The sequence below is a fragment of the Octopus bimaculoides genome, chromosome 30 (assembly GCF_046866305.1).
Source record: "Octopus bimaculoides isolate indiv1 chromosome 30, ASM4686630v1, whole genome shotgun sequence".
Taxonomy (NCBI): Eukaryota; Metazoa; Mollusca; class Cephalopoda; order Octopoda; family Octopodidae; genus Octopus; species Octopus bimaculoides.
This window is the reverse complement of record NC_142957.1, coordinates 19,062,899-19,082,649: the sequence shown is the minus strand read 5'-3', so window position 1 is coordinate 19,082,649 and position 19,751 is coordinate 19,062,899. Positions and strand designations below refer to the sequence as shown.

Below are 19,751 nucleotides of genomic sequence, written 5' to 3'. Positions count from 1 at the left end.
TTGTAGCATATGCATATTTCACTGTATTGTTTAGCAGTCTATGCAGCCGAAACTGAACGTAGATTTGTTTGAGAATGTATTCTACCACATGGTTTGTTCTTTTATTTTTTCCATATAATCCACCACTTAATGAATTCATGGGAGAATATATACATAAACACATACATTACATATATACACACACCAAGTTTTTATATCATTAATATGTTTACATATACATATGGCGATCCTTCGATACAAGAACCCTGAGTAGTGTCAATTTTGAATTTAAAGGTTCTATAGATGTGTAAAAAAATAAATTTAGGCTAATATATATAATAATACCTTGGGATAATGACAGATTATTAATGTAATGAGGCTTAGATTTATTCAAGTCAAAATATAGAATAAACGACACTACCATTAAAAGCCTTGAAATAATGTAATAAATTTTATTTTATTTTACTTAATGCTTGACTCTAAAAGGATGCATATTATTTTCAAGGCTTTTAATAGTAGTGTCGTTTATTCTATATTTTGACTTAGATTTATTTAAGCCTTATTCTATTAACAAGTAAGGCTAACGCAGAGAAATTTGGATATGTTAGAAAGAAGCAGTCAAGTCAAATCTACTTATATTGGAAATTTTTGTGTTGTCCACACATGTGTTTTTGTGTCTGTGTGTTGGTAAGCGTTAACTTATCATTTCACGACCGTCGTCTATTAGTTTACGTAGAAGAAGTCTAGCGGATTGTCAAAAAGCTACCGATGGAATAAGTATTAAGGTTTAGCGAGGAATAAGTGATGGGAACGACTAAAGGCGGTACCCCCATTGTGGCCGCAGTACACAATGGGGGGGACTGAAACAAGTAAAGAGAGAGGGAGTCACGTATAGAAAGATTTAATCACACTAACCATATTAATAGCATCTCTCTACTAATTATCTAATGTACTTCATTAAATTTCTTTATATGTGCTTTCGTAAACTACTTTAATCAAAAGAAATCACATGACTTATTTTTCAAAGCTTAGCACTTACTCCATCGGTCGCTTTTTGCCGAGCTGTTAGACCTCTTCGACGTAAACCAATCGACGGTTTCGAAGTGATAGTTGCGCTTTAAAGATGTACATGGCGCAATTGCATATAGGATTTCCGAAACATTTCTATTATAAGACATTTGATTGTTGTTTTTTGTAGCATATGCACATTTCACTGCATTGTTCAGCACTCTATGCAGCCGAAATTGGGTTTGTTTTTTTATATATACATACACAAATATATATACATATAGAAGAGAGAGGTATATATATACATACATACATGGGGATCCTTCAATACAAGAACCCTGAATAGTGTCAATTTTGAACTCAAAGGTTATATAGATGAGGTGTTTAAGAATATTATAATGGGCTCAAAAAACTATTTGAAAAAATAATTTTTGTTAATATAATAGTATTTAAAAGATACATAAAAGGTAAGCTTTATTTTTATAATGTAAAAAAATTAGTATATGATCTATAGTTTTATAATAATTAAGTTTTAAAAGACAAAAAAGAAAACCCCAAAAATAGTAGGAATGAACAAGGACATCCAATATAGAAACTTGATATTTAATTACTGCTTTCACTTATCGTACAAAGGACATGAACTTGTTTTGAGATTAACATGGGCTAATTACAAATTATTAATGTAATATATAATGTACACTTTATTTAATGCTTGACTCTAAAAGGATCCTTATTATTTTCAAAGCTTTTAATAGTAGTGTCGTTTATTTTATATTTTGACTTAAATAAATCTAAATTTGTAATTAGCCCATGTTAATCTCAAAACAAGATCATGTTCTTTTTACGATAAGTAAAAGCAGTAATTAAATATAAAGCTTACCTTGTCTTTTAAATACTATATTAACATGTTTTTCAAATAATTTTTTGAATAGTCTTTTGAGCCCAATAGTTGAAATATATATGGAATAACGGCACACACTAGAATTCCCCCCCCAATAGTTACATATACATAGTTGAAATATTCATATTAAATTAAAATAGGATTTGAAATGGAATCTTCTGACGAAAATTAAAAACACTTGTATTGAAAAATATGAAACAGAGAACGTTTAAATACTTATGCTATTCATAGGATTGTATAAATCTTAGACACTTCATAAATATATTTAAATTAAAATAGAGAGAGAGAGAGAGAGAGGTGTGTACATTTAAAAAAATTTATTGGGTATGAATCGATTAAGATAGACCGACCTTTATAAGTAATAATAATAATAATCACATTAAATTAAAATAGAATTTGAAACTGAGCAGTGAAAAGTCTTGAGCCCAATATAATATATATTCTAAAACATGTCTATATATCTTTAGAAATATAGTTAAAAAATATATATATATATATAGAATAATGCCACACACTAGAATTCCCCAATAGTTACATATACACAGTTGAAATATTAAATTAAAATGGAATCTTCTGACGAAAATTATAAAAAACTTGTATTGAAAAATATGAAACAGAGAAACCTTTAAACATTTGTTATTCATAGGATTATAAATGAGAGAAAACGGCAGTATACATTTTAAAAAATTTATTGGCTATGAATCGATTAAGATAGACCAATGGCACTAGAATTCCCCTAATTAAAATAGAATGAAAAATATGAAACAGAGAACCTTTAAATATTTATGTTATTCATAGGATTGTATAAGATAGACCGACCTTAAGAATTTGAACCTTTATAAGTAATAATAATATTCGCATTAAATTAAAAATAGAATTTGAAACTGAATTTTGTAACGAAAATTAAAAAAAAAGAAAACTTGCATTGAAAAAAATGTGAATTTTAAACTGTTAAATATTATAACGAAAAGGTGAACATGTGTACCAGTATAATAAATAAGTCTTACCTTTTCTTGGTTGACGAAAAATAGCACGAAGACCTCAGCGTGTTATGTTGAGTTGAGTTGTGTTCACTTCGAAGACAAAACGAAACTGATTTCGATGCCGCTTGGAAGGGCTTAAATAATAGTTTCGTCTTGCCTTCCCGACATCCTCTCGAGTGCGTACTGCGTAATAAACTATTATTTAAAGCTCTTACCGGGTTGTGCCATTCAGTTCTGTGTTTGTCTTCGAATTGAACACGATACGATACGATACGATACGATAACAAAGTTTTTGAGGCACTTATTTTGTATTTTCGTCAACCAGGCAGACTTGTAAAACCAACGAAGAAAATGTAAGACTTATTTTATTATTTTCACCTTTGTTCATTTAAGAGTTTTTTTTTCTATTTTCGTCAGAAGATTCCATTTCAAATTCTATTTTAATTTACTTATAAAGTAATGTAATAGAATCCAGGTTCAAATTCTTATGAAACGTTTATACATAGCCAATAAAATTTTTTAATGTCTTTTTCTCCCTCGAGTTCAATTATTATTAAGTGTCTAGATTTTTAACATCGTAATCCTATGATTACGATGATTACGATTATTGGGGGACTAGGATTTAATTATACTAAATATAAAAATAACATCTCTCTACTAATTATCTAATGTACAACGGAAACTCATCGATAACAGTTTCGAATTGATAGTTGCGCTTAATTTTTTTTTTTTTTTTTTTTTTTTTTTTTAGCATATGCATATATTGTCATTGATTTGTTTTGTAACTCCTGGTATTTTTTTTTTATTTTTTCCATACATTCCACACTGCTGAATGGGAGAATTTGAACTGAGAACATAAAAGGCAAGTATAAAATTCCTATACTAGTGTGAAATTGTATTTGAATTTATTTCTAAAACACGGTTTGTTTTCTTTTTTTTTTTTCCCAAGGGGAAGCTGACAGATTCCATACATTCCATTGATGAGATTTCCCAGGATTTGAACTCGGAACGTAAAAAAGCAAGTATAAAATTACTAATTAATTTTTTCTTTGGTTAGTTAGTTAGATAATTATTTTTATCGGTCTATCTTTCTATTTGATGTGAAGAACGTTAATTAAGAAGCATTTTGAGTACATTTTGTTATTTGTGGCATTGAGAAAACGTCAACTTAAAGTATACATGGGTCCTGTTTAAATTTAATTGGTCCTCTGTTAGGTAGCTTTAGTGTTAGGGTTAGGTTTTAGGGTTAGCTGATTGATTAGATGTAAACAAAACCCTTGTGATTTCAGTTGACGTTTTCTTAAGATAACCCCACCCCCCTTATGCAATTATTTTCTGAATGTTGTTTGACAATGTTTGGTAATACATTTTTTTTTTTTGTCTTTTTACATAATAAAATCCACCATGGGAGAGAGTGCAAAGCAAGACCTGTGAAATCGATGGCAGAAAATGCCGGTAAGCACTTTGTCGTTTGTTTGTTCATTGCAAAGAAGCATTTGAGTCTACTTATATGGAAATGTTTGTGTTGCCCACACATGTGTGTTTGCGTCTGTGTGTTGGTAAGTCAACTTATCAATTCACGACTGTTGTCTAATTAGTTTACATTGACGAAGTCTAGCAGTTTGTCAAAAAGCTACCGATGGAATAAGTATTAAGGTTTGGCGAGGAAGAAGTGATGGGATTGTTTCGACTAAAGGCGGTCCCCCCATTGTGAACTGCGGCCACAATGGTTGGACACAGGAAGATTACACTAACTATACTAATTATAAAAATATGAGTTCTGTACTAATATTATCTAATGTACTAATTATATCTAATGTACTTCTTAGTCAAAAGAAATCCTATGACTTAGTTCTCAAAGCTCTAGTACTTGCTTCATCGGTCGCTTTTTGCCAGAGTGTTGTGCTTTGTCGACGCAAACGGATTGGTAACGGTTTCGAATTGATAGTTGCGCTTTAAAGGCTCATTGGTGCATATGCATATAAGGTGCACGCAAAACATTTCTATTATAAGTAGATTTGAGTGCTTTCTTTTTTTTTTTTTCCCTTTTTTTTTTTTTAAAGCATATGCATATAATATTCATTGATTTGTTTTGTAACTCCTGGTATTTTTTTATTTTTTTTCCATGCATTCCACACTGCTGAATGGGAGAATTTGAACTGAGAACATAAAAAGGCAAGTATAAAATTCCTATACTAGTGTGAAATTGTATTTGAATTTATTTCTAAAACACGGTTTGTTTTCTTTTTTTTTTCCCAAGGGGAAGCTGGCTGACACCTCTCTGCAGATTCCATTGATGAGACTTCCCAGGATTTGAACTCGGAACGTAAAAAAGCAAGTATAAAATTACTAATAAATTTTTTTGTTTGGTTAGTTAGTTAGTTAGATAATTATTTTTATCGGTCTTTCTATTTGATGTGAAGAACGTTAATTAAGAAGCATTTTTAGTTAGGGTTGGTGCTTTGAGATTACGTTAGTTCACATAAATGAAAGATAGATTAATTAGTTTAGATTTTAGTATGTTTAAATTGAATTTTAATTGTTTTAATTTTTTTTATTACTAAAAGCCTTTGTTTTTTTATTTTTATCCAAGGGAAAGCTGACTGAACTGTGCAGATTTTGAACCGAGAACGCAGGTAAGTACATTTTGTTTTTTGTGGCATTGAGAAAACGTCAACTTAAAGTATACATGGGTCCTGTTTAAATTTAATTGGTCCTCTGTTAGGTAGCTTTAGTGTTAGGGTTAGGTTTTAGGGTTAGCTGATTGATTAGATGTAAACAAAACCCTTGTGATTTCAGTTGACGTTTTCTTAAGATAACCCCACCCCCCTTATGCAATTATTTTCTGAATGTTGTTTGACAATGTTTGGTAATACATTTTTTTTTTTTGTCTTTTTACATAATAAAATCGACCATGGGAGAGAGTGCAAAGCAAGACCTGTGAAATCGATGGCAGAAAATGCCGGTAAGCACTTTGTCGTTTGTTTGTTCATTGCAAAGAAGCATTTGAGTCTACTTATATGGAAATGTTTGTGTTGCCCACACATGTGTGTTTGCGTCTGTGTGTTGGTAAGTCAACTTATCAATTCACGACTGTTGTCTAATTAGTTTACATTGACGAAGTCTAGCAGTTTGTCAAAAAGCTACCGATGGAATAAGTATTAAGGTTTGGCGAGGAAGAAGTGATGGGATTGTTTCGACTAAAGGCGGTCCCCCCATTGTGAACTGCGGCCACAATGGTTGGACACAGGAAGATTACACTAACTATACTAATTATAAAAATATGAGTTCTGTACTAATATTATCTAATGTACTAATTATATCTAATGTACTTCTTAGTCAAAAGAAATCCTATGACTTAGTTCTCAAAGCTCTAGTACTTGCTTCATCGGTCGCTTTTTGCCAGAGTGTTGTGCTTTGTCGACGCAAACGGATTGGTAACGGTTTCGAATTGATAGTTGCGCTTTAAAGGCTCATTGGTGCAAATGCATATAAGGTGCACGCAAAACATTTCTATTATAAGTAGATTTGAGTGCTTTCTTTTTTTTTTTTTCCTTTTTTTTTTTTTTAAAGCATATGCATATAATATTCATTGATTTGTTTTGTAACTCCTGGTATTTTTTTATTTTTTTTCCATGCATTCCACACTGCTGAATGGGAGAATTTGAACTGAGAACATAAAAAGGCAAGTATAAAATTCCTATACTAGTGTGAAATTGTATTTGAATTTATTTCTAAAACACGGTTTGTTTTCTTTTTTTTTTCCCAAGGGGAAGCTGGCTGACACCTCTCTGCAGATTCCATTGATGAGACTTCCCAGGATTTGAACTCGGAACGTAAAAAAGCAAGTATAAAATTACTAATAAATTTTTTTGTTTGGTTAGTTAGTTAGTTAGATAATTATTTTTATCGGTCTTTCTATTTGATGTGAAGAACGTTAATTAAGAAGCATTTTTAGTTAGGGTTGGTGCTTTGAGATTACGTTAGTTCACATAAATGAAAGATAGATTAATTAGTTTAGATTTTAGTATGTTTAAATTGAATTTTAATTGTTTTAATTTTTTTTATTACTAAAAGCCTTTGTTTTTTTATTTTTATCCAAGGGAAAGCTGACTGAACTGTGCAGATTTTGAACCGAGAACGCAGGTAAGTACATTTTGTTTTTTGTGGCATTGAGAAAACGTCAACTTAAAGTATACATGGGTCCTGTTTAAATTTAATTGGTCCTCTGTTAGGTAGCTTTAGTGTTAGGGTTAGGTTTTAGGGTTAGCTGATTGATTAGATGTAAACAAAACCCTTGTGATTTCAGTTGACGTTTTCTTAAGATAACCCCACCCCCCTTATGCAATTATTTTCTGAATGTTGTTTGACAATGTTTGGTAATACATTTTTTTTTTTTGTCTTTTTACATAATAAAATCCACCATGGGAGAGAGTGCAAAGCAAGACCTGTGAAATCGATGGCAGAAAATGCCGGTAAGCACTTTGTCGTTTGTTTGTTCATTGCAAAGAAGCATTTGAGTCTACTTATATGGAAATGTTTGTGTTGCCCACACATGTGTGTTTGCGTCTGTGTGTTGGTAAGTCAACTTATCAATTCACGACTGTTGTCTAATTAGTTTACATTGACGAAGTCTAGCAGTTTGTCAAAAAGCTACCGATGGAATAAGTATTAAGGTTTGGCGAGGAAGAAGTGATGGGATTGTTTCGACTAAAGGCGGTCCCCCCATTGTGAACTGCGGCCACAATGGTTGGACACAGGAAGATTACACTAACTATACTAATTATAAAAATATGAGTTCTGTACTAATATTATCTAATGTACTAATTATATCTAATGTACTTCTTAGTCAAAAGAAATCCTATGACTTAGTTCTCAAAGCTCTAGTACTTGCTTCATCGGTCGCTTTTTGCCAGAGTGTTGTGCTTTGTCGACGTAAACGGATTGGTAACGGTTTCGAATTGATAGTTGCGCTTTAAAGGCTCATTGGTGCAAATGCATATAAGGTGCACGCAAAACATTTCTATTATAAGTAGATTTGAGTGCTTTCTTTTTTTTTTTTTCCTTTTTTTTTTTTTTAAAGCATATGCATATAATATTCATTGATTTGTTTTGTAACTCCTGGTATTTTTTTATTTTTTTTCCATGCATTCCACACTGCTGAATGGGAGAATTTGAACTGAGAACATAAAAAGGCAAGTATAAAATTCCTATACTAGTGTGAAATTGTATTTGAATTTATTTCTAAAACACGGTTTGTTTTCTTTTTTTTTTCCCAAGGGGAAGCTGGCTGACACCTCTCTGCAGATTCCATTGATGAGACTTCCCAGGATTTGAACTCGGAACGTAAAAAAGCAAGTATAAAATTACTAATAAATTTTTTTGTTTGGTTAGTTAGTTAGTTAGATAATTATTTTTATCGGTCTTTCTATTTGATGTGAAGAACGTTAATTAAGAAGCATTTTTAGTTAGGGTTGGTGCTTTGAGATTACGTTAGTTCACATAAATGAAAGATAGATTAATTAGTTTAGATTTTAGTATGTTTAAATTGAATTTTAATTGTTTTAATTTTTTTTATTACTAAAAGCCTTTGTTTTTTTATTTTTATCCAAGGGAAAGCTGACTGAACTGTGCAGATTTTGAACTGAGAACGCAGGTAAGTACATTTTGTTTTTTGTGGCATTGAGAAAACGTCAACTTAAAGTATACATGGGTCCTGTTTAAATTTAATTGGTCCTCTGTTAGGTAGCTTTAGTGTTAGGGTTAGGTTTTAGGGTTAGCTGATTGATTAGATGTAAACAAAACCCTTGTGATTTCAGTTGACGTTTTCTTAAGATAACCCCACCCCCCTTATGCAATTATTTTCTGAATGTTGTTTGACAATGTTTGGTAATACATTTTTTTTTTTTGTCTTTTTACATAATAAAATCGACCATGGGAGAGAGTGCAAAGCAAGACCTGTGAAATCGATGGCAGAAAATGCCGGTAAGCACTTTGTCGTTTGTTTGTTCATTGCAAAGAAGCATTTGAGTCTACTTATATGGAAATGTTTGTGTTGCCCACACATGTGTGTTTGCGTCTGTGTGTTGGTAAGTCAACTTATCAATTCACGACTGTTGTCTAATTAGTTTACATTGACGAAGTCTAGCAGTTTGTCAAAAAGCTACCGATGGAATAAGTATTAAGGTTTGGCGAGGAAGAAGTGATGGGATTGTTTCGACTAAAGGCGGTCCCCCCATTGTGAACTGCGGCCACAATGGTTGGACACAGGAAGATTACACTAACTATACTAATTATAAAAATATGAGTTCTGTACTAATATTATCTAATGTACTAATTATATCTAATGTACTTCTTAGTCAAAAGAAATCCTATGACTTAGTTCTCAAAGCTCTAGTACTTGCTTCATCGGTCGCTTTTTGCCAGAGTGTTGTGCTTTGTCGACGTAAACGGATTGGTAACGGTTTCGAATTGATAGTTGCGCTTTAAAGGCTCATTGGTGCAAATGCATATAAGGTGCACGCAAAACATTTCTATTATAAGTAGATTTGAGTGCTTTCTTTTTTTTTTTTTCCTTTTTTTTTTTTTTAAAGCATATGCATATAATATTCATTGATTTGTTTTGTAACTCCTGGTATTTTTTTATTTTTTTTCCATGCATTCCACACTGCTGAATGGGAGAATTTGAACTGAGAACATAAAAAGGCAAGTATAAAATTCCTATACTAGTGTGAAATTGTATTTGAATTTATTTCTAAAACACGGTTTGTTTTCTTTTTTTTTTCCCAAGGGGAAGCTGGCTGACACCTCTCTGCAGATTCCATTGATGAGACTTCCCAGGATTTGAACTCGGAACGTAAAAAAGCAAGTATAAAATTACTAATAAATTTTTTTGTTTGGTTAGTTAGTTAGTTAGATAATTATTTTTATCGGTCTTTCTATTTGATGTGAAGAACGTTAATTAAGAAGCATTTTTAGTTAGGGTTGGTGCTTTGAGATTACGTTAGTTCACATAAATGAAAGATAGATTAATTAGTTTAGATTTTAGTATGTTTAAATTGAATTTTAATTGTTTTAATTTTTTTTATTACTAAAAGCCTTTGTTTTTTTTTTATTTTTATCCAAGGGAAAGCTGACTGAACTGTGCAGATTTTGAACTGAGAACGCAGGTAAGTACATTTTGTTTTTTGTGGCATTGAGAAAACGTCAACTTAAAGTATACATGGGTCCTGTTTAAATTTAATTGGTCCTCTGTTAGGTAGCTTTAGTGTTAGGGTTAGGTTTTAGGGTTAGCTGATTGATTAGATGTAAACAAAACCCTTGTGATTTCAGTTGACGTTTTCTTAAGATAACCCCACCCCCCTTATGCAATTATTTTCTGAATGTTGTTTGACAATGTTTGGTAATACATTTTTTTTTTTTGTCTTTTTACATAATAAAATCGACCATGGGAGAGAGTGCAAAGCAAGACCTGTGAAATCGATGGCAGAAAATGCCGGTAAGCACTTTGTCGTTTGTTTGTTCATTGCAAAGAAGCATTTGAGTCTACTTATATGGAAATGTTTGTGTTGCCCACACATGTGTGTTTGCGTCTGTGTGTTGGTAAGTCAACTTATCAATTCACGACTGTTGTCTAATTAGTTTACATTGACGAAGTCTAGCAGTTTGTCAAAAAGCTACCGATGGAATAAGTATTAAGGTTTGGCGAGGAAGAAGTGATGGGATTGTTTCGACTAAAGGCGGTCCCCCCATTGTGAACTGCGGCCACAATGGTTGGACACAGGAAGATTACACTAACTATACTAATTATAAAAATATGAGTTCTGTACTAATTATCTAATGTACTAATTATATCTAATGTACTTCTTAGTCAAAAGAAATCCTATGACTTTGTTCTCAAAGCTCTAGTACTTGCTTCATCGGTCGCTTTTTGCCAGAGTGTTGTGCTTTGTCGACGTAAACGGATTGGTAACGGTTTCGAATTGATAGTTGCGCTTTAAAGGCTCATTGGTGCAAATGCATATAAGGTGCACGCAAAACATTTCTATTATAAGTAGATTTGAGTGCTTTCTTTTTTTTTTTTTTACTTTTTTTTTTTTTTAAAGCATATGCATATAATATTCATTGATTTGTTTTGTAACTCCTGGTATTTTTTTATTTTTTTTCCATGCATTCCACACTGCTGAATGGGAGAATTTGAACTGAGAACATAAAAAGGCAAGTATAAAATTCCTAAATAGTAGTGTGAAATTGTATTTGAATTTATTTCTGAAACACGGTTTGTTTTCTTTTTTTTTTTCCAAGGGGAAGCTGACTGACACCTCTCTGCAGATTCCATACATTCCATTGATGAGACTTCCCAGGATTTGAACTCGGAACATAAAAAAAAGCAAGTATAAAATTACTAATTAATTTTTTTGTTTGGTTAGTTAGTTAGATAATTATTTTTATGCGTCTATCTTTCTATTTGATGTGAAGAACGTTAATTAAGAAGCATTTTTAGTTAGGGTTGGTGCTTTGAGATTACGTTAGTTCACATAAATGAAAGATAGATGATACTTAGTTTAGATTTTAGTATATTTAAATTGAATTTTAATTGTGTTTTCATTTTTTTTATTACTAAAAGACTTTGTTTTTTTTTCTTTTTTTCCAAGGGAAAGCCGTGCAGATTTTGAAATGAGAACGCAGGTGAGTACATTTTGTTTTTTGTGGCATTGAGAAAACGTCAATTTAAATTTAATTGGACTTTTAGTTAGGGTTAGTGTTAGGGTTAGGTTAGGGTTAGCTGATTAGATGTAAACAAAATCCTTGTGGTTTCAGTTAACGTTTTCTTAACAACCCCCCACCCCCCTTTGTCATTATTTTCTGACTGTTGTTTGAGAATGTTTTCTAACTTTTTTTCTTTTTTTCTTTTTGCCACAACTGGAGAGCGGAAAGGAACACCTGTGAAATTGATGGCAGAAATACCGGTAAGCACCTTGTCACTTGTTTCTTATTTCACTTTATTCTGTAGCAGATTGAAAAGATTTGAAAGAAGCATTTAAATCTACTTATTTGCAAATTTTTGTGTTGCTCACACATGTGTGTTTGCGTCTGTGTGTTGGTAAGCATCAACTTATCAATTCAAGACTGTTATCTGAATAGTTTACATTGACGAATTGTAGCAGTTTGTCAAAAAGCTACCGATGGAATAAGTATTAAGTAAGGAATCAGCCATGGGATCGATTAAAGGCGGTCCTCTCATTGTGGCCGCAGTACACAATGGGGGGATGGAAACGAGTCACACATGGAAAGATTTAATTCCACTAACCATACTAACCATGGAAATAACATTTCTCTACTAAATTATCTAATTTACTTTATTAAATTTCTTCATATGTGATTTTGTCTGAAAGGAAATCACATGACTTATTTCTGAAAGCTTAGTACTTGCTCCATCGGTCGCTTTTTGCCAAAGTGTTGTGCTTTGTCGACGTAAACTAATCGATAGCCGTTTAGAAGGGATACTTGCGCTTTAAAGGCACGCTCGTCGTTCTCGCATATCGTGCATCCGAAACATTTGTATTATAAGTAGATTTGAGTGCTTTCTTTTCTTCTTTTTTTTTTAGCATATGCATAATATTGTCATTGATTTGTTTTGTAACTCCTGGTATTTTTTTCTTTTTTTTCCATGCATTCCACACTGCTGAATGGGAGAATTTGAACTGAGAACATAAAAAGGCAAGTATAAAATTCCTAAATAGTAGTGTGAAATTGTATTTGAATTTATTTCTAAAACACGGTTTGTTTTCTTTTTTTTTTTTCCAAGCTGACTGACACCTCTCTCTGCAGATTCCATACATTCCATTGATGAGACTTCTGAACTCGGAACATTCTATTGATGAGACTTCCCAGGATTTGAACTCGGAACGTAAAAAAAAAGCAAGTATAAAATTACTAATTAATTTTTTTAGTTAGTTAGATAATTATTTTTATGCGTCTATCTTTCTATTTGATGTGAAGAACGTTAATTTAGAAGCATTTTTAGTTAGGGTTGGTGCTTTGAGATTACGTTAGTTCACATAAATGAAAGATAGATGATACTTAGTTTAGATTTTAGTATGTTTAAATTGAATTGTAATTGTGTATTGATTTTTTTATTACTAAAAGACTTTGTTTTATTTTTTTTGCAAGGGAAAGCTGTGCAGATTTCGAAGTGAGAACGCAGGTGAGAACATTTTTTTTTGTGGCATTGAGAAAACGTCAATTTAAAAAGTACATGGGTTATGTTTAAATTTAATTGGACTTTTAGTTAGGGTTAGTGTTAGGGTTAGGTTAGGGTTAGCTGATTAGATGTAAACAAAATCCTTGTGGTTTCAGTTGACGTTTTCTTAACAACCCCCCACCCCCCTTGTCATTATTTTCTGACTGTTGTTTGAGAATGTTTTCTAACTTTTTTTTCTTTTTTTCTTTTTGCCACAACTGGAGAGCGGAAAGGAACACCTGTGAAATTGATGGCAGAAATACCGGTAAGCACTTTGTCACTTGTTTCTTATTTCACTTTATTCTGTAGCAGATTGAAAAGATTTGAAAGAAGCATTTAAATCTACTTATTTGCAAATTTTTGTGTTGCTCACACATGTGTGTTTGCGTCTGTGTGTTGGTAAGCGTCAACTTATCAATTCAAGACTGTTATCTGAATAGTTTACATTGACGAATTGTAGCAGTTTGTCAAAAAGCTACCGATGGAATAAGTATTAAGTAAGGAATCAGCCATGGGATCGATTAAAGGCGGTCCTCTCATTGTGGCCGCAGTACACAATGGGGGGATGGAAACGAGTCACATATGGAAAGATTTAATTCCACTAACCATACTAACCATGAAAATAACATTTCTCTACTAAATTATCTAATTTACTTTATTAAATTTCTTCAAATGTGATTTTGTCAGCACCTTTTTTAGTGAAAGGAAATCACATGACTTATTTCTGAAAGCTTAGTACTTGCTCCATCGGTCGCTTTTTGCCAAAGTGTTGTGCTTTGTCGACGTAAACTAATCGATAGCCGTTTAGAAGGGATACTTGCGCTTTAAAGGCACGCTCGTCGTTCTCGCATATCGTGCATCCGAAACATTTGTATTATAAGTAGATTTGAGTGTGTTTTTTCTTTTTTTTTCAGCATATGCACGTTGTCATTGATTTGTTTTGTAACTCCTGGTATTTTTTTCTTTTTTTTCCATGCATTCCACACTGCTGAATGGGAGAATTTGAACTGAGAACATAAAAAGGCAAGTATAAAATTCCTAAATAGTAGTGTGAAATTGTATTTGAATTTATTTCTAAAACACGGTTTGTGTTCTTTTTTTTTTTCCAAGGGGAAGCTGACTGACACCTCTCTGCAGATTCCATACATTCCGTTGATGAGACTTCCCAGGATTTGAACTCGGAACGTAAAAAAAAAGCAAGTATAAAATTACTAATTAATTTTTTTGTTTGGTTAGTTAGTTAGATAATTATTTTTATCCGTCTATCTTTCTATTTGATGTGAAGAACGTTAATTAAGAAGCATTTTTAGTTAGGGTTGGTGCTTTGAGATTACGTTAGTTCACATAAATGAAAGATAGATGATACTTAGTTTAGATTTTAGTATGTTTAAATAGAATTTTAATTGTGTTTTCATTTGTTTATTACTAAAAGACTTTGTTTTTTTTTCTTTTTTTCCAAGGGAAAGCCGTGCAGATTTTGAACTGAGAACGCAGGTGAGTACATTTTGTTTTTTGTGGCATTGAGAAAACGTCAACTTAAAGTATACATGGGTCCTGTTTAAATTTAATTGGTCTCTGTTAGGTATAGCTTTAGTGTTAGGGTTAGGTTTTAGGGTTAGCTGATTGATTAGATGTAAACAAAACCCTTGTGATTTCAGTTGACGTTTTCTTAACAACCCCCCACCCCCCTTGTCATTATTTTCTGAGTGTTGTTTGAGAATGTTTTCTAACTTTTTTTCTTTTTTTCTTTTTGCCACAACTGGAGAGCGGAAAGGAACACCTGTGAAATTGATGGCAGAAATACCGGTAAGCACCTTGTCACTTGTTTCTTATTTCACTTTATTCTGTAGCAGATTGAAAAGATTTGAAAGAAGCATTTAAATCTACTTATTTGCAAATTTTTGTGTTGCTCACACATGTGTGTTTGCGTCTGTGTGTTGGTAAGCATCAACTTATCAATTCAAGACTGTTCTCTGAATAGTTTACATTGACGAATTGTAGCAGTTTGTCAAAAAGCTACCGATGGAATAAGTATTAAGTAAGGAATCAGCCATGGGATCGATTAAAGGCGGTCCTCTCATTGTGGCCGCAGTACACAATGGGGGGATGGAAACGAGTCACACATGGAAAGATTTAATTCCACTAACCATACTAACCATGGAAATAACATTTCTCTACTAAATTATCTAATTATCTAATTTACTTTATTAAATTTCTTCATATGTGATTTTGTCTGAAAGGAAATCACATGACTTATTTCTGAAAGCTTAGTACTTGCTCCATCGGTCGCTTTTTGCCAAAGTGTTGTGCTTTGTCGACGTAAACTAATCGATAGCCGTTTAGAAGGGATACTTGCGCTTTAAAGGCACGCTCGTCGTTCTCGCATATCGTGCATCCGAAACATTTGTATTATAAGTAGATTTGAGTGTGTTTTTTCTTTTTTTTTCAGCATATGCACGTTGTCATTGATTTGTTTTGTAACTCCTGGTATTTTTTTCTTTTTTTTCCATGCATTCCACACTGTTGAATGGGAGAATTTGAACTGAGAACATAAAAAGGCAAGTATAAAATTCCTATATAGTAGTGTGAAATTGTATTTGAATTTATTTCTAAAACACGGTTTGTTTTCTTTTTTTTTTTCCAAGGGGAAGCTGACTGACACCTCTCTGCAGATTCCATACATTCCGTTGATGAGACTTCCCAGGATTTGAACTCGGAACGTAAAAAAAAAGCAAGTATAAAATTACTAATTAATTTTTTTGTTTGGTTAGTTAGTTAGATAATTATTTTTATCCGTCTATCTTTCTATTTGATGTGAAGAACGTTAATTAAGAAGCATTTTTAGTTAGGGTTGGTGCTTTGAGATTACGTTAGTTCACATAAATGAAAGATAGATGATACTTAGTTTAGATTTTAGTATGTTTAAATAGAATTTTAATTGTGTTTTCATTTGTTTATTACTAAAAGACTTTGTTTTTTTTTCTTTTTTTCCAAGGGAAAGCCGTGCAGATTTTGAACTGAGAACGCAGGTGAGTACATTTTGTTTTTTGTGGCATTGAGAAAACGTCAACTTAAAGTATACATGGGTCCTGTTTAAATTTAATTGGTCTCTGTTAGGTATAGCTTTAGTGTTAGGGTTAGGTTTTAGGGTTAGCTGATTGATTAGATGTAAACAAAACCCTTGTGATTTCAGTTGACGTTTTCTTAACAACCCCCCACCCCCCTTGTCATTATTTTCTGAGTGTTGTTTGAGAATGTTTTCTAACTTTTTTTCTTTTTTTCTTTTTGCCACAACTGGAGAGCGGAAAGGAACACCTGTGAAATTGATGGCAGAAATACCGGTAAGCACCTTGTCACTTGTTTCTTATTTCACTTTATTCTGTAGCAGATTGAAAAGATTTGAAAGAAGCATTTAAATCTACTTATTTGCAAATTTTTGTGTTGCTCACACATGTGTGTTTGCGTCTGTGTGTTGGTAAGCATCAACTTATCAATTCAAGACTGTTCTCTGAATAGTTTACATTGACGAATTGTAGCAGTTTGTCAAAAAGCTACCGATGGAATAAGTATTAAGTAAGGAATCAGCCATGGGATCGATTAAAGGCGGTCCTCTCATTGTGGCCGCAGTACACAATGGGGGGATGGAAACGAGTCACACATGGAAAGATTTAATTCCACTAACCATACTAACCATGGAAATAACATTTCTCTACTAAATTATCTAATTATCTAATTTACTTTATTAAATTTCTTCATATGTGATTTTGTCTGAAAGGAAATCACATGACTTATTTCTGAAAGCTTAGTACTTGCTCCATCGGTCGCTTTTTGCCAAAGTGTTGTGCTTTGTCGACGTAAACTAATCGATAGCCGTTTAGAAGGGATACTTGCGCTTTAAAGGCACGCTCGTCGTTCTCGCATATCGTGCATCCGAAACATTTGTATTATAAGTAGATTTGAGTGTGTTTTTTCTGTTTTTTTTCAGCATATGCATGTTGTCATTGATTTGTTTTGTAATGCCCTTTTTTTTCTTTTTTCCATACATTGCACTGCTGAATGGGAGATGAGACTTCTCAGAATTTGAAATTAGAACGTAAAAGGTGAGTACCATTTTTTTTGTCTTTGAAATCTTGTCCTTAATTTTTCTGCACTGCTCCAGCATGACCGCATTCAACTGAAAGAAGTCACTCCATCTTCATTCTTTGTTTCTCCCTGTCTCTCACCCTCCACCTGTCTCTTCTTTAACCCCCCCCCCATCTTTATCCTTCCTTCTTTGTCTCTGTGTTTCCCTCTCTGTTCTTTTCTCTGTCACTCTCCTTGTGATGTCTCTGTTTCTGTCTGATTCTTAACCCCCCCCCCATCTCCCTTTCTGTATCTCCCCCCCCCCCCTCTTTTTCCTTTTGTCTCTCTGTTTCCTTCTCTGTACTTTTTGTCTCTGTCACTCTCTTTATTTCTTTCTTTGCCTCTCTCTGTTTCTCTCTGTATTTTACCCCCCCCCCCCCATGTGTCTTTGTCTCGTCTCTTCTGAATCTCCCCCATCTTGTTATTTCTGTCTCTATAATTCCCTCTCTTTCTCTGTTTATTTATTTCTAATAATTTCAATTCTTTATTATTTAATATTATTTTGTAAGGGAGGCAACTAGAAAATATGAATTGCAAGAGTTACGTCCCTTGAAAATGAATTTTTTGCTTTTTTAAAAAACTTTGAATAAAGCCGTTTTCAACCATTTTCTTTGACCCTGTTTTGGCTTTTAACCCCTCCCCGTTTAAAGGTTCAACTCTTTGAGTCCTTTGCGGCCATGCTGGAGCACTGTATACATCTTAAATTAAAGTAGTTGAAACATTTATTTTTAATTGAACATATTTAATTTGTTTTTCTAACCTATTTTCTTTTTTTTTTTTTTCTTATATTTGTAGAGTGCGACCCGGAAACGAAAGAAGAAGCAGCAGCAGCAGCAGAATTTGAAATTAATTTTTGTAATTGCACACACATGACATAATTGAATAGACTAATTCTCGAAATTATAAAGTAAATTTTTCTATATAATAATTGACATTTAATTAAAATTGATCATTAAATTTTAAATATATTTTACACACACACACACACATAGTCGCAGAAACACACATACACACACACTCAAAAACATACCCAAAAAATTCACACACACCCACACAAATTCACACACATCCCCCCCCCCCACACACACATATACACATACCTTACACACACCCAAACATATCAACACATACTCGAAATTAATTTTCTGCACATACCCACACATACATACCCCCACACGCATACTCACACACAATCCACACCCCCCACCCCACACACATCCCCAAATTCACACACACACACACTCACACACATCCACATACATACACACAATTTAAAAATTCACATTTAATCATTAAATTTTAAAATATACAAACCCACACACAAATTCAGACACTCACACACATTCCCCCCACACACACACATACCCCCCCCCCACACATTACACACATACATTTGATATATATTCACACATACACTTATTTAAATGTGAATTTTCAGTTTAAAATCAATTATTAATTTACCCATACATAAATAATTTTCGAAATCAATTTTTCACACATACTTATTTTAGATTAAAAATTTTAGAAATTAATTTTCTCCACACAGATACAGACATCCAAACATACACACACATAAATAATTTTCCACACATACCTGCTGAAACACACACACATTCTCCTACACTTATTTAAATGATTAATAATAATCTAAAAATTCACATTAAATTTAAAAAATATATTTATACAAACATACGCACCACACACAATCAAACAATTCCAGCACAAATAATTTTCACCCATACACCCCCCCCCCACACACACACACACATACCCACACAAATAATTTTTCATACATACTTGCAGAAACACTTAACACACACACACTCATACATGCCCCCCCCCACATACACACACACACACACACTTCAAATTTATTAAATATTACTTGTAAAATGAAAAATACATGTTAAGAAAAAAACTAAAACAACCATTTGATGTGAAAAAACACATTTTTCTAAAGTGCTTACTTTTCGTTTTTTGTCACATAGGACTATTTATTTTTTTACACAGCACAAAAATTACATTGCACAAAACAAAACACATAATTCATTTTAAAAACTTTTAAATAGAAAAAGATGTGTCTATTTTTTGTCATGTGTGTGTAAAATTAAAAAATGAAATTAATTGTATTTTGAAATTGAATTTTTAAATTAAAAAAAAACAAAAAAAAAAAAAAAAATAAGAAACAGTAGCCATTTAGCAAAAGGGGAAGTGGATATTTTAGATATTTATTTCATAGATTTTCTTAATTTTAGATATTAGTTTTAGAAAGTATATTTTTTTTTCTTCGAAATTTTAGACAGATTATTTTAGAATTGGATTTTAGATATTTTTTATTAGATTTTAGATTTTAATTTCCTTTAGAAAATTTAGATTTAGCTTTTCCGAATTTAGAAATTTTAGAATTAATTTTTTAGATTTCTTGTCTTAGAAATTTTAGATTTAAATAGAATTTAGATTTTAATTTCCGTTAGAATTTTTAGATTTTACATTAATTTTCTCCGATCTTTTAGTT

At 32.3% G+C, this 19,751-nt stretch overlaps 1 protein-coding gene and 2 long non-coding RNA genes across 3 annotated transcripts in view; 2 read left to right on the top strand and 1 right to left on the bottom strand.

Moving 5' to 3' along the window:
- Window positions 1-2,918, bottom strand: part of LOC106879204 (F-box only protein 8) — a 67,642-nt gene extending 64,724 nt beyond the window's left edge. Inside the window, exon 1 of the mRNA XM_089346010.1 lies at window positions 2,896-2,918. The gene's annotated coding sequence lies outside the window, so the exon portion shown is untranslated. The remainder of the gene's footprint in view (window positions 1-2,895) is intronic.
- A 2,598-nt stretch (window positions 2,919-5,516) lies between these two features.
- Window positions 5,517-13,248, top strand: LOC149130266 (uncharacterized). The gene is made up of 2 exons (XR_016239116.1): window positions 5,517-10,040; window positions 13,079-13,248. It is a non-coding gene; the product is annotated as an uncharacterized LOC149130266 (long non-coding RNA).
- A 2,397-nt stretch (window positions 13,249-15,645) lies between these two features.
- On the top strand, window positions 15,646-19,459 carry LOC149130265 (uncharacterized). Its single transcript, XR_016239131.1, has 2 exons — window positions 15,646-17,214; window positions 18,032-19,459. It is a non-coding gene; the product is annotated as an uncharacterized LOC149130265 (long non-coding RNA).
- The last annotated feature ends 292 nt before the right edge of the window (window positions 19,460-19,751 follow it).